Source organism: Pteropus vampyrus, unplaced genomic scaffold, assembly GCF_000151845.1.
Source record: "Pteropus vampyrus isolate Shadow unplaced genomic scaffold, Pvam_2.0 Scaffold347, whole genome shotgun sequence".
In the NCBI taxonomy this organism is placed as follows: Eukaryota; Metazoa; Chordata; class Mammalia; order Chiroptera; family Pteropodidae; genus Pteropus; species Pteropus vampyrus.
The window spans coordinates 1,244,517-1,257,342 of record NW_011889128.1 but is presented as its reverse complement, the minus strand read 5'-3'; the positions used below and the strand labels follow the sequence as shown (position 1 = coordinate 1,257,342).

The 12,826-nt window shown below is 44.2% G+C and overlaps 1 pseudogene; it reads right to left on the bottom strand.

Moving 5' to 3' along the window:
- Positions 1–949: 949 nt before the first annotated feature.
- On the bottom strand, positions 950–1,068 carry LOC111731014 (annotated as a pseudogene).
- Between the last annotated feature and the right edge of the window lie 11,758 nt (positions 1,069–12,826).

Here is a 12,826-nt window from a genome sequence, read left to right as displayed (position 1 = left end):
AGTGGATGCACCTGTTGCTGAGTTGGAGGGAAGAGTAGGAGGAGCAGATGCCACACTCTGGGCAAGGGTAAGGTTTCTTGCCTGCATGTGTGTGTCTGCCAAAGGAGCCTCTGGTGGAAGCACTGCCTACAGTCATGAGCTGGTGCTGGAGCAAGTTTTCCTGGTGAACAAAGTGAGTGCTACATTGTAGAAAATGGTGGTGGTGCTTATCCAAGTGCCTGAGCCAGTGTTCGGCCAGCGGAGAGGGGTATGCAAAGTGGTACTCATAGTCTGTGCACATATGTCTGCGCCTGTGGGTATACATGCTCCTGCTCAGGTGGAAGTGGTAGCTGCAGCCAGGGCACAAGTAGGGCTTGTCCCTTTTGTGGAGCAGCTGGTGGTATACCAGGTAAGCCCACTGGTAAAAGTGGATACCCCATGACCCACAAACATGGGGACCATCACCAAATTGGATCTGCCTGTGTCTGACCAATAGTGAGGAGAAGACAAAGAACTGCCCACAGCCAAGACATGTATAGAGTTTCTCCCTTGTGTGGGTGGCCGGTGCCCTACTTTTACAAAAGCAGCAGCCACACTGGGGGCAGAGAAAGGGTGCTCACCTGTGTGGGTGAGTTGATGCTGGAGCAGTTTCTTGCACCGAGAGAGCAGTTCCCATACTGCTACAGGGAAGGGCTGCTCAGCAGATAGGCCTGTCGGTGGCTGGCCAGGAAGAAGAGGTCAGCCTAGACATGGGTAGGGCCTCTTTGGAGCTTGAGAGCACTGTCGCCCTGTGGCTGAAGAGCCATGAAGCAACATCTGGCAACATCCTCTGCAGTTAGATCCTCAGTTACTTCCAGGGTTCTTGCCATAACTCACGTGGTGGCCTCTCACCTACATAGGCTGAGTTAAGTTCCTTGACCCATTTCTTTTTTCTTCTTCTCTTTAAAAAAAACAAAAAAAACAAAAAAAACGCCTATAGCACCTGGTCTTCCTAGGTGGTCTCTCATCCAAGTACTAACCAGGCCCAACCCTGCTTAGCTTCCAAGATCAGACAGGATCGAGCTTGTTCAGGATGGCATGGCCATAGGCTCTTCTTTTCTTCTTACTCTTACTTTCTACAGAGACAAGAGAAGTGGAACCTAAGATTTAGGGTGTTTTGAATCACCATAGCTATCTTTCTCCTGGAACCAGGCAGTTGTTTATGGGGATGGAGCAGCACCTGAGACCAAATGCCTGTTAATCCAAGGCATAAGCGTCTAAGTTTGAATTCTTCAATGCCACACTTAGCTCAGGCAGAAGTTTTCCATTTTTTAAATATGTTATTTTTTTATTTTCCCTCTCCCCTCGGGTAACCACTAGTTCATTGTCCACGTCCATGAGTCTCTGTTTGTCCTGTTCATTTGTTGCTTTTAAGAAGTTTCCCACTTTTGAAAAAATTCTATTTTTTTGTTCCTCACTTGGGTCTTCTAAGTAAGCTGGCACCTCTTCCTGGTTAAAGGCCTTAAATGTGGGCATTTCAGAGCAAACATGTCTCAAAAAATTGAGACCTCGGTGCCTTTTGAGCATCCCAAAATACCTGTTTCCATTCTAATTGGAAGTAGGAAGTTATCAAACTTTTTATATAAAGAGTGCTCTAAGCAGCTTCAAATGACAGGTTATGCTACCCTGAGAGACAAGGGCAGGCTAACAAAGGTGACTAAGTCAACTCTGGCCCCTATCCAAGGCCAGTAGAAATATAGTATTCAGATCCTTTAGGCTTGAATTAATGAAAATTTAAAATTCACTTCCTCAGGTAGATTAGTCACATTTCAAGTGCTAAAGAGCCATCTGTGGCAGCTAGTGGCTTCTCATTTTGACAGCACAGATATAAAACATTCCCATAATTGAAGAAAGCTATTTTGGACGGCAATGCTCTAGGTACTCAGCAGAAAGAAGGCAGAAGACCTCCACCTCCAATAAGGCCACCACACCCCATACCCCCAATCGGGACCAGCGAACCAGCTAGCTACCTTTGAACTTAAGGAAGACTCCAGGTCCAGGAAAGAGAACTTTGGAAGAGAAGACTCAGAGGGTTCTTACCAACTGAGGTCTTTAAAGAGATGGGCGGAATGCAGGTGCGGGATAAGTGGGGCTGCCAAGAAAAAGGGCAACTCCGTGTAGCTCCCAAGAGGCTGATTTCCAGCTCAGCTCTCCTTTCTGCCCCTATCCCAGATATTGGGCGCCTCGCCCCCTCCTCGGGATCCTCGGCCTCCGGCCTCCAAGCCTCCTCCTTTCTCTCTATTCGGGAGATGAGGGTGGGTTTGGAGCTTGCAAATCTTGGGGGGAAAGGGACAACAGCGCACAAATCCAGGGGGAGAGGATGGAGCCTAGAGAAGGTGCTTCCTCTCAAAGGGTGAGGTACAGCCTCCTGAACCCTCGAAAAGGAGACCCTCTCCAACGAGACATGCTCTCAGGCGCTTCTGGACCGAGGCCGAATGGTCTCTATGTCACAAAAAGGGAAACAAAGGGAGGGCTGAGTTTCTTTGGTCGCACCTAGGTGTCCAAGGGTCGGCCGCACGGTGTTCCTGTACGAGGTGCTCGGCGCAGTCCCGGATAGGTATATACTTTGCCCTTAAGTATCATGGCGCCATTGTGTTTCATGCCCTTCTCCCTCCCGTGCATGGTCATTGGGTAGCGCGTGGCAGAAGGAAAGAACCGGCGTTCTGATTGGGTCTCGGGAGAATCGTTCCGATTGGAAGGAAGCCAGCCAGAGCGTGCCAACGGCCCTTTTCCTGCCAGCACAGCGGGCCTGCACCGCGCACTTGTGGACCTGGCTCGGTGCCAGGGCTGGGCTGGGCTGCACGTGCCAAGGGATGGTGTCGCAGCCTGCCGCCTAAAAGCTCTTAGCATTGATCTCCTCCCCGGCCCAGCACGGGGCCCCATTGTCCCCAGAGCCCTGTCTGCTTCGCTCTGGGGTTCCCTGTCTCCTTGTACTCAGACATGATCCATGTTCTAACATTTATTGAGCGCCTACTGGGTTGAGCACAGTTCTAGGAGCCCCGGTGTAGACCAGGGAGCTAAACAGAAGTCTCCTTAGCCGTGGAGGTTACGTTCCTCTCCACAGCCTTCCTGATGCTCAGGTCTCCACTGGGCTTGACCCAAGGTTTAATCCTCACTGTCTGATGGCATTTAACATATTATCTCAAAACATAATACTAGGGATTGGAAAGAGGTGGCTTTAAGGGTGCCTGCTGTCAATGGTGCTTACAATCTAGTGAGAGAGTTTTGACAACATACAAGGGTCTGGGTGTCTAAGGTGCTGGAAAAGCCCCAGGTGGAGCCATCAGCCCTCAGGTAGTAGAATCATCATAATAACAGTGCAATATATAGTGTCTTCTATTAGCATCTGAGGGCAGGACAGTAGGCCTCTTGCATATTTCACTTCAGGCGACAGCCTTATTTCCAATATATTTATCTGTGAAGATTTATATGGGGTCTACTATGAGAAAGCCACAGTGGTATGACACACCAGGGAATTATGAAACAGTCTCTCATCCCTGAGGTGAGCCCAGGAAAAGGTAAGTATTGCGAGTCACAAAGAAGGAGAAAGAGAAATTGAAAGAGGAGAAAGGGAAGAAAAATAAGAAAGGCAAATAGCTCCCATCTGGCTGAAACATGGAGAAAAAGCTGAGAAATTGCCTTAAACGCAGTTGTTTAAAACAGAGATTATTAGAAAAGACTATCTTCAATATTCAAAAAACTCTACTGTCCTCAGTAGAGAATGGCTACTACAAAAAAAAAGAAAAGAACAAGTGCTGGCAAGGATGTGGAGTAATTGGAATTTCTGCACCCTCTCGGTCAGAATCTAAAACAGTACAGCTGCTGTGGGAAGTAGTATGGCAGTTCCTCAAAAATTAAAAATAGCATTATTTTATGATCCAGCGATTTATTTTGGGTATATACCCAGAAGAATTCAAAACAGAGCCTTGAAGAGATATTTGTATACCAATGTTTTTAGCAGCATTATTCACAACGACCAAGAGGTGGAAGCAACCCAAGTGTCCAACAAGACATGAATGAACAAAATGCGGTATACACATACAATGGAATATTACCTGGCCTTAAAAAGGAAATTCGGACACATGCTACAACATGGGTGAAACCTGAGGACATTATACTAAGTGAAATAAGCCAGTCACAAAAAAGACAAATACTGTATGAAACAAAGTAGAATGGTGGATGGATGATTGCCACAGACTGAGGAGCAGGGAAAATGGGGAGTTAAATGAGTACAGTGTTTCAGTTTCACAAGATGAAAAAGTTCTGGAGATTAGTGCACAATAATGTGAATACACTTAAAACTACTGAACTATACATTTAATTTTATTAATTGGTAAAATTTGTTTTATGTGTATTTTACCACAAATAAAAATAAATACTTAACAAAATACACTAGCAGACCAAATCTGGAGACATATAAAAAGGCTTATCATATACCATGATTGGACAAGATTTATTCCAGGATTGCAAGGTTAATTTAACATCTGAAAATCAACTAATGAAACACATCATAGAGCAATAAAATAAAAACAAAAATCTCATGATCTTCTTAACAGATGTAGAAAAAGCACTTGACAATCCAACACTTGACATGATAAAAAAAAACACAACAACCAAGACTAGAAGAGGACATCCTCAACCTGAAGAAAGACTGAATGCTTTCCCCACAAGATCAGGAACAAAACAAGGAGGTCCACCATTGCCTCGATTATTCTGTTTCATTCCATTCCCTTCCCATTCCATTCCATTCACCACTATTACTCTCAGCACTTCTGTTCTACTCTATTAAATTGTACTTACTGTTCTAGCCAGGACAGTTAGGCAATAAAATGAAATAAAAGGTATCCAGATTAGAAAGGAAGTTGTAAAACTATTGTTATTTGTAGATGACATGATATACAAACTCATAAGGAATTTGTTAAAAACAAACAAAAAAAAACATTATTACAGCTACTTTGGAAGATGTCAGTTTTTCACAAAACTAAACATATTCTTACTATACAACCCAGCAATTACACTCCTTGATATTTACCCAAACAAGCTGATAAGTTATCTGACACACAGATGTTTATAGCAGCTTTTTTCATAATCGCTAAAATTTGGAAGCAACCAAGATGTCTTTCAGTAGGTGAACAGATAAATAACTTGTGTATTTTCCTACACTGAAATATTAGCACTAAAATTAAATGAATTATTAAGCCATGAAAAGACATGGAGGAAACTTAAATGCATATTACTAAGTAAGAGAAGCCAATCTGAAAAGGCTACATACGGTATCATTCCCACTATATGACATTCTTGAAAAGGCAAAACTATCTAGACAGTGAAAAGATCAGTGGTTGCCAGGGATTAGGGATAGGGAAGGATGAATAGGTGGAACACAGAGGATTTTTAGGGTAGTGAAACAATTGTGTATGATGATGGATCCTATGATGGTGATACATGTCATTAGACATTTGTCAAAACTCATAGATTTGGGGTAATAATATTGTTTCAATGTGTGTTAATAAATTGGAACAATGTAGGTTAATAAATTGTAACACTCTGGTATGGGATGTTGGTAGTGGAGGAGGCTGTGCCTGTGTGAAGGAAGAGGGTTATAAAAATTCTCTGTACTTTCAGCTCAATTTTACTGTGAACTCAACATTACCAGAAAAAAAGAATCTATTAGTTTTTTAAAATACTGATTCCTCATACAAAAGGATGGATCTTAAAAATGTAATGTTAAGCGAAAGGAGCCAGATTCAAAAGACTACATATATTTTATTCAATTTATATGAAATGTCCAGAATAGGCAAAAAATATAGTAGATTGGTGGTTGCCAGGGGATGGAGGAGGGGAGAATAAAGGAATGACAGCTAAGGAGTTTCTTTCTAGAGTGATGAAAATGTGCTAAAATTGATTTTGATGATGGTTTCATAACTGAATATACTAAGAACATTGAATTGTACCATTTTAAGTGGGTGAATTATATGATTTGTGCATAACATCTCAAAAATGCTATGAAAAATAACAGTTATGTAATAATCACAGACATGGAAAGATGATAGATTATTTAAAAACAAACAAAGATAGTAGATTATTTAGAAACAAACAAAAAAACCTCAGGGCTTCCAGGAGGCATTATGGGACAGTTCCTCCCCAAGCCTCAGTCATTTTAGCTCCTCCATCTCCTCCAGGCATTTTGCACCCTTCGCTGCATCGTCTCCACAATTGCAGCTCTGGCCCAAGAACTGGTTTGAGTACACTGTGAATAAATGAATAAATGAGTGAGTAAAAAGAGACAGAGCCTCTCCGAGCACACCCAGGTGGCAGGTAGGTCTCTGGCATCGCGTCCTGGTCAGGGCCTTCTGTGCCTTAGGCTTCACGGCTGCCTCAGGAAAAAACACACTGCCGCTGCCGCGAAGCTTCACGGCCCCCAAACTCCTCCACTCAGGTCCAGGCCCTGGGCTCCGGATGGCCAGTGGGACATGGCCGGCTCTTTGGACTCTTCCAGCCTCCAGATCCTGGATGTTACAACCCAGAGCCACTGTTTTTTCTGGGCTGAGGAGACATTGCCCCGCTGAATCCGGCGTCTGAGCCCGCCCAGATCTAGCTCCGCGTGGGGCCGGGCTGCGAGCAAAAGATACGAATCACGGGGTCACTCTGATACTTAGGGGAAAATGCCCTAACGGTTTACGGCAGCTACCTGCCTTCACGACCATTATTCAGATGCAATCGGAAAGTTGTCATTACTTCCGTCCAGTTGATCTTATCAAATAAAAATCAGCTCCAAATAATCAGCTCCTGCTCTTAAAATTCCTAACCTCTCATTTGGCACTTGCAGCGACTGGCTTGAGGACGTACGTGGCTTCTGACAGCGCCCAGTGATTGGACCCATCACTGAGCCAGACTCTGGGACTCTGTTGCTAGGTAACGCTAGACAAGAGGAGGCCTTACACACAGGATGAGGCATTCCGAAGAGTTTACTGTGTAATGAACCAGCTTTGGATGGCATCCTCTGCACGATTATACCTCAGCTCCTTCTGTTCCGCTGACCCACAAGGCCTTGGAGAGCTTGTCCTGGTCGCAAAATGAACTGGGTTTGTGTCCTGAGAGGAGCCAAATCTGGGAAGCTGAGCACATTTATGGAGTTTCCATATTGTGGAATCATCTAACCCTGAGCAACGCCCTATGTAAGGGTAAGGAGTGTAGTCCCTATTTAAGAATAAGGAAATTGAGTCTATGGCCATGCCACCCTGAACAAGCCCTATCCTGTCTGATCTCAGAAGCTAAGCAGGTTAGTACTTGGATGGGAGACTACCTAGGAAGACCAGGAGCTGTAGGCATAAAAAATAAAAAATAAAAAAAATAAGGGATTGTAAACTGACAAGGTGCTTGCAATCTGTGAGGTCAACCAAAGGTTGCCTCCCCTAAAAAAAAAAGAAAAAGAATAAGGAAATTGAGACTGGCTGACAGGTGCCCAGGCCTATTTGGCTTCAAGACTACTGCTCTTTCTGCTGACCTAGGGGTTTCCATTCTGAGGCAGCACAGCCTTCAAGGAGCTCACACTCTCCTGGGATAGAAGTCCCTGCTTACCAGATTTACAGACACGCCCTCTTCCCTTTCTTTCACCTCTCTCAGGGCTAAATGGGCAAAGTCAGAATCGTATTCTTTGTTGCTCCAAAGCATCTTATAACTAATGATAATAAGAAAAACAACAACCCACACAATATACCAGGAATTGTGCAAAACACTCTAAATACAGGATCTCATTCTCTCATTAATTTAATTTAATCCTTAAACAACCTCATGAGGCTGATCGTCTCACTTTCTGAGGGGGATCACTCAGATGCTATACATCTTCACCTCGGCTCAGCAATTGTTCAAAAATATCAAAATAATGAAAAAAATTTTTCTTTGCTTTCCCTTTGCCCCTGTGCCCCACCCCCAACTCCCAAGAAAGAAATGGCCTTTCTGTTTCCAGAGGTTCACAATGCACCCTCATTCCATAATTAACTCCCTTTACAGATATGAGGCATAGGACCTGTGATGGGAAAGAGCTCAGGCCTTGGAGTCAGGGGAAACTCTCAAGCCCTATCTTGACCACCTCTTGGCAGCTATGTAACGTGAGCACGTTACTTTACCTTGACAGTGTAGGATTCTTTGTAAAATTGGGGTCATACTATCTACCTTACAGACATGTTATTGAAGTTTAAAGGAGTTAACTGTAAAGTGCGGGGCTCATGGTAGGCAGTTAATTCAAGGGAGTTATTATCTGAGGGAGATAGAACTTGGCGAACAAGAGGGATGCTGTTGGTTTGTAACCTGGGGAATTTCCCAGGTGAAATCTGAAACTGTTCCCACACATGGAGGGCATGGAGAGACTTAAAAAAGAGGCAGACCACTCCAGACTGGTAGCTGGCAAGTTTAATAAGCCAGGGAACTTACTTACAAGGCTTGCCTTGGGCAACCTCAAGATGAGTACATCTCTGCCACCGCCTGCCAGAATCTTAAAAGCTTATACAGAGACCTTAATGGGGTTCAGTCATGTATACTGTCTAGATGGTCTCAATACATTACTCTCTCAATGCCATGTCCTTGAAAACACCTCCCACTGTGGGACTGGTGGACAGAATGTATGTTCCAAGGACAAGGGGAGGGGATGAGAAGCCTCCGAGTGCCCAGGTTCAGCTTGCAGATCAACCAATAGTCATGTCCTCTTGATGACCTCCTGCAACAGATGCTTCCTAGCATGTTCTACTATCTTGAAGCGGTGAGAAAATGTCATAAGTATATAATTTTTATTCTTGAAGAAGTCTTGAAGGTTGGGGGTATGGTCTTCATCCCCCACCTTCTTTACGTCCCATTCCTTGGCTAATCAAGTATCTCCCACTCATATCATTGATGCCTCCCCCACCGCCAGGTTGACTAACCTAGATTTATGGAAGATATCTGGATAATGCTTAACTTTTGGAAGATGTCTCTGGATCTGGATCTAAAACTGAGACTCGAGCTCTTTTGGTTCTTTCTTAACATATATCAGGATTTTTTTTCTACAATTGAGAGTGGTTCTGTTGATGCTTAATCAAAGCTTATAGCCAGAAAATTACTTAAAACCTTTGAGAAAGGTGTAAGGCCACTTCCCACTCGCTTGTTGATATCTCATGAGAGCTGAAAAGGTTCCTGCCCTTCATGCACAAGTTGTGAGATATTTCTGGTTACTGCTTCTGTAGCTAATTAGCTCCTAGGCTCCTCGGGAAGCCATAGCCACACCTGGGGGAGAAGCAAGGCCATGCACCTTTGGTGCAAATCAAGCATAGAGTTTGTAGAAAGCCCAGCTACAGTCAAGACAACATATCTGATTCTGGGGTTTGCAGTGGGGGTTGACACAGGCTTGGATGGAGATTCCTGGTTCAAACATGTCAGGGCATCATGAGTGCCAGGCCATGGTTCTCTGTCTCAGGGTGAGGCATCTGCTCCGGCATTGGTATCTCTATCTTCCAAGGTTTCTTGACTTTTGGTCCTTTTCTTGTGCATCTTCTTCCCCTTTTCTGCTGTAAAAGAAGGAGAATCTCAGGACTTGGGCTGTAACCAGTTTTAGTCCATGAGGCTTTTCACTGTTTTGGGGCATGAGGGCAGTGAGAAAATTCATAGACTTGAGTCAAAGTCCTCTGGATAGGTGATTAAAAGAGATCCCCAAGTCCCCACAGCTGGCTCAATGTTCTAAGAAACCTGGGACCACTGACTACTCACCAAGAGCCCATGTTGTCCATGGGGATTGATAGAATAACTCAGTCAGGGGCATTGTTCCCCACCTGTGAAAGACCTTCTCCCCTACTCCTTGTCAACAACAGGAACCCTGTAGACACTCCCTAGGACCAGCTAATGGGGTGGGGGGGCGGATTCTGAGATCCTTAACCTGTAGAGAAACGACTTTACCATCCTTTACATTTCAAGTTTATAAAGTCCCAAGATTAGTAACATGAGTATTTAGAAGAGTGTAGCTGGAAAGCATAAAAAAAGAAAAGAAAAGAAAAAAAAAAGAAAAGAAAACCCTGCTAGATTCTAACCTCTTTTTAGAGTGGTACACTAAAACCCTGATCTTCACCTTGAAGTGATTGTGAATGTCAACTCACCTTGAACTCGCCCCTTCCAACCAAAGGAAATGTACTCCGAGCTTCAACACTTAAGTCATCTTTGGGCCCCTTTCCAAAGAGTTCACGTTTCTTTGAGAATTCCTGTTTACAAAGCACTCTGATCTTCTGCCTCTCATTAGCAAAGGAGTCAACCTCTCTGCTTTAATTTTCTTACCTGTTAAACAGGGATAATCATTTCTTCCTCTTAGGGATCTTGTGAAGATTAAATAAAATAAAATAATATAATGAAAGGTCTTCTTTAGAAACAATGAGGTTCAGTATATGCTGAACAAAATTGATTTCCCTTCCCTGACCCCACACATGACCCTCTCTCTCCATATCATTCACTGGAGAAAGGAGGCTCAAGAGTTATTTTTAGAAACCAATAGTTGTATTCCCCAAATCAGGAAGCAACCTAGTGCAACTTGGAAGCTGAGAGAATAGAACTGACCTAGAAAAGGTACTGAAATTACACCGGATAGTTCCTTCAGAGATCTTTGTAAGTGATGGGCCCTTGAGGCCTTCCAAGAAGTGACTTTAGGCATACACAGGTCCCCTTATCTCAACCAGCTCCTCTGGCTCCTGCCTTCGCTTTGGGATCCCCAGATCCAGAGGACCATGGACCTCAACTTTTTGTTCCATCGAAGAGACAAAGGTGCTCTCATATCTTGGAAAAGAAATGAGTCAGAGGTTGTATAGGAGTCCTGGGGATGGGGGAGGGGCACAACCTCTGTGGTCCTAAACTGGTGTTATTATAAACCATTTTAAGTTGAAGCTCAGAGAAATTAAGTGGTTTGCTCAAGTCCACGCCGCATGTAAGGGATGGAGTCAGGATCAGAATTCAAGTCTACCTGACATTAGTCCCCAAGCTCTTAACCACTATGGGGTGCTGAATATGCTGCCTCTGTGACCCTCAGCTTCAGGGCTATAGCCTGTGGGTAGGGAGGCAGATGGTCTTTGGTCCCAGCCTTCACTTTCAGGAAACTCTCAAATTTAAATTTTCGATTTTATCCTCAAAAAAGTAGTCTGGACCCAGAGACCATTACTGGACCTCACCTTACCTTGGCCTTATAATTATTTTGTGAATAATACAATTTTATTGCAATGCATTTTGTGTTAAAGGCATCAGTTTGCTAAATGCATGTCAAATATACCACCGTTTTAGATTTTTGTTCGTTTTCATTTTTAAAATATGATGACAGCTTAAACAAACAACCCAAAAGGTAATGGCTAGGACCTCTCCCGAGTTTTTACTAGATCCGCATGGGCCTTGGGCAGCAGTCTCAAGACGTCTCCATCCCGCCCAGGGATCCTCCCCACTCCAAGGTCCCGGAGGACCTTTCATTTTGGATCCAAGTCCTGAGAAAGTCCTTTAGAAAGTCCGGTGACGCCAGCTTCACCGCTAGTTTCAAAGCAGTGTGACTGACGTCCTCTCTTCTCTAGGTTAAGGCAGCCTTACTAAACCAAGTACTGGTCGGGCTCGCTGCGGGTGGGTACTAGGGTATCCGGCACTGGGATCCACGTGAGCTCGGTGCGGGTCCCTACCGTCGCGCTGGTTGACAGGGCATTTCTAGTCAAACGCCTAACCAGGTGCACGGTGATTGGGCCTCGGAGGGCGGGGAGATTTGAATGATACTTGTATGGGTGTAACCTGCAGCCGATCCGCTAGTGATTCTCGTGGAGCAAGTGACCTGGGTGCCAAAAGGAAAAGCCAAAGCGGGAAGACGCGTTCAGAGGCCTGCAGGGCTCCGCGACTGCGCCTGTGGCGGCCTCCACTTGCAATGCAGCAGCCAGAGTACGGAAAGGAGCGCTGCGGGGCGGCAGGCTGGTGGCTCTCCTCGGAACTCGGCGTCCAGGGTGAGCCCCCTCCCAGCCCTGGCGACCTCCGCTGCGCTACGGGAGGAGGTCGAACTTCCCCACTAAAGAGCTCATGATGCAGGCTGACAGTGCGGCGATGGTATCCGAAATCCGTGTGCGAGTTTGGCGCTTAAAAATCCTCACTAATGGTCAGTTTTCTCCTGTATAGTAGGCGTGTCGATCTCCCGGGATTATTATGAAAAATTCCTACAAACACTTGTCTTGTGGAAGTCAAATAAAAATGTGTGAAAGTTTATATGAAATGTCCAGAATAAACGAATCTATAGAAGAAAGGTCAGGGAGAGGGCAGAATGAGAAATGGCTGCTAATGGATATGGAGTTTCTTGGGGAGGCGGGAGTGATAAAAATGTTTTAAAATTAGATTGTAATGATGCTAATATACAAAAAGCCTTTAAATTGTATTCTTCAAACAGGTGAAGTATGTGAGCTCTATCTCAATAAAGCTGTTTTAAAAAGTGTGAAAGTTTTTTATAACTTCACTAAAAATTTGGGGCACTCTACATATTACAGAATTTCCCCATCTATTATTTAATTTGTCCTCCATCCATTCCTTTGAGGTCATCAGCATTTTATTTTATTAAAAAAATTTTTTTGTATTGGCTGCTAAAATTTATTTCAGGCACGTGTTAAGCATTATACATATATTACAGACATTTACTGCTCACAAACTCCTCTGAGTTTAAATAATAAGCTTTTAATAGTTCTTTTTAAAGTCACAGAGAGATTAGATAACTTATTCAAGGTTAAAAGGCTAATGAATGATGAGGTCAAGTTTTGGACCTAGGCAGGTCCACCTGAGCACTTAACCACTT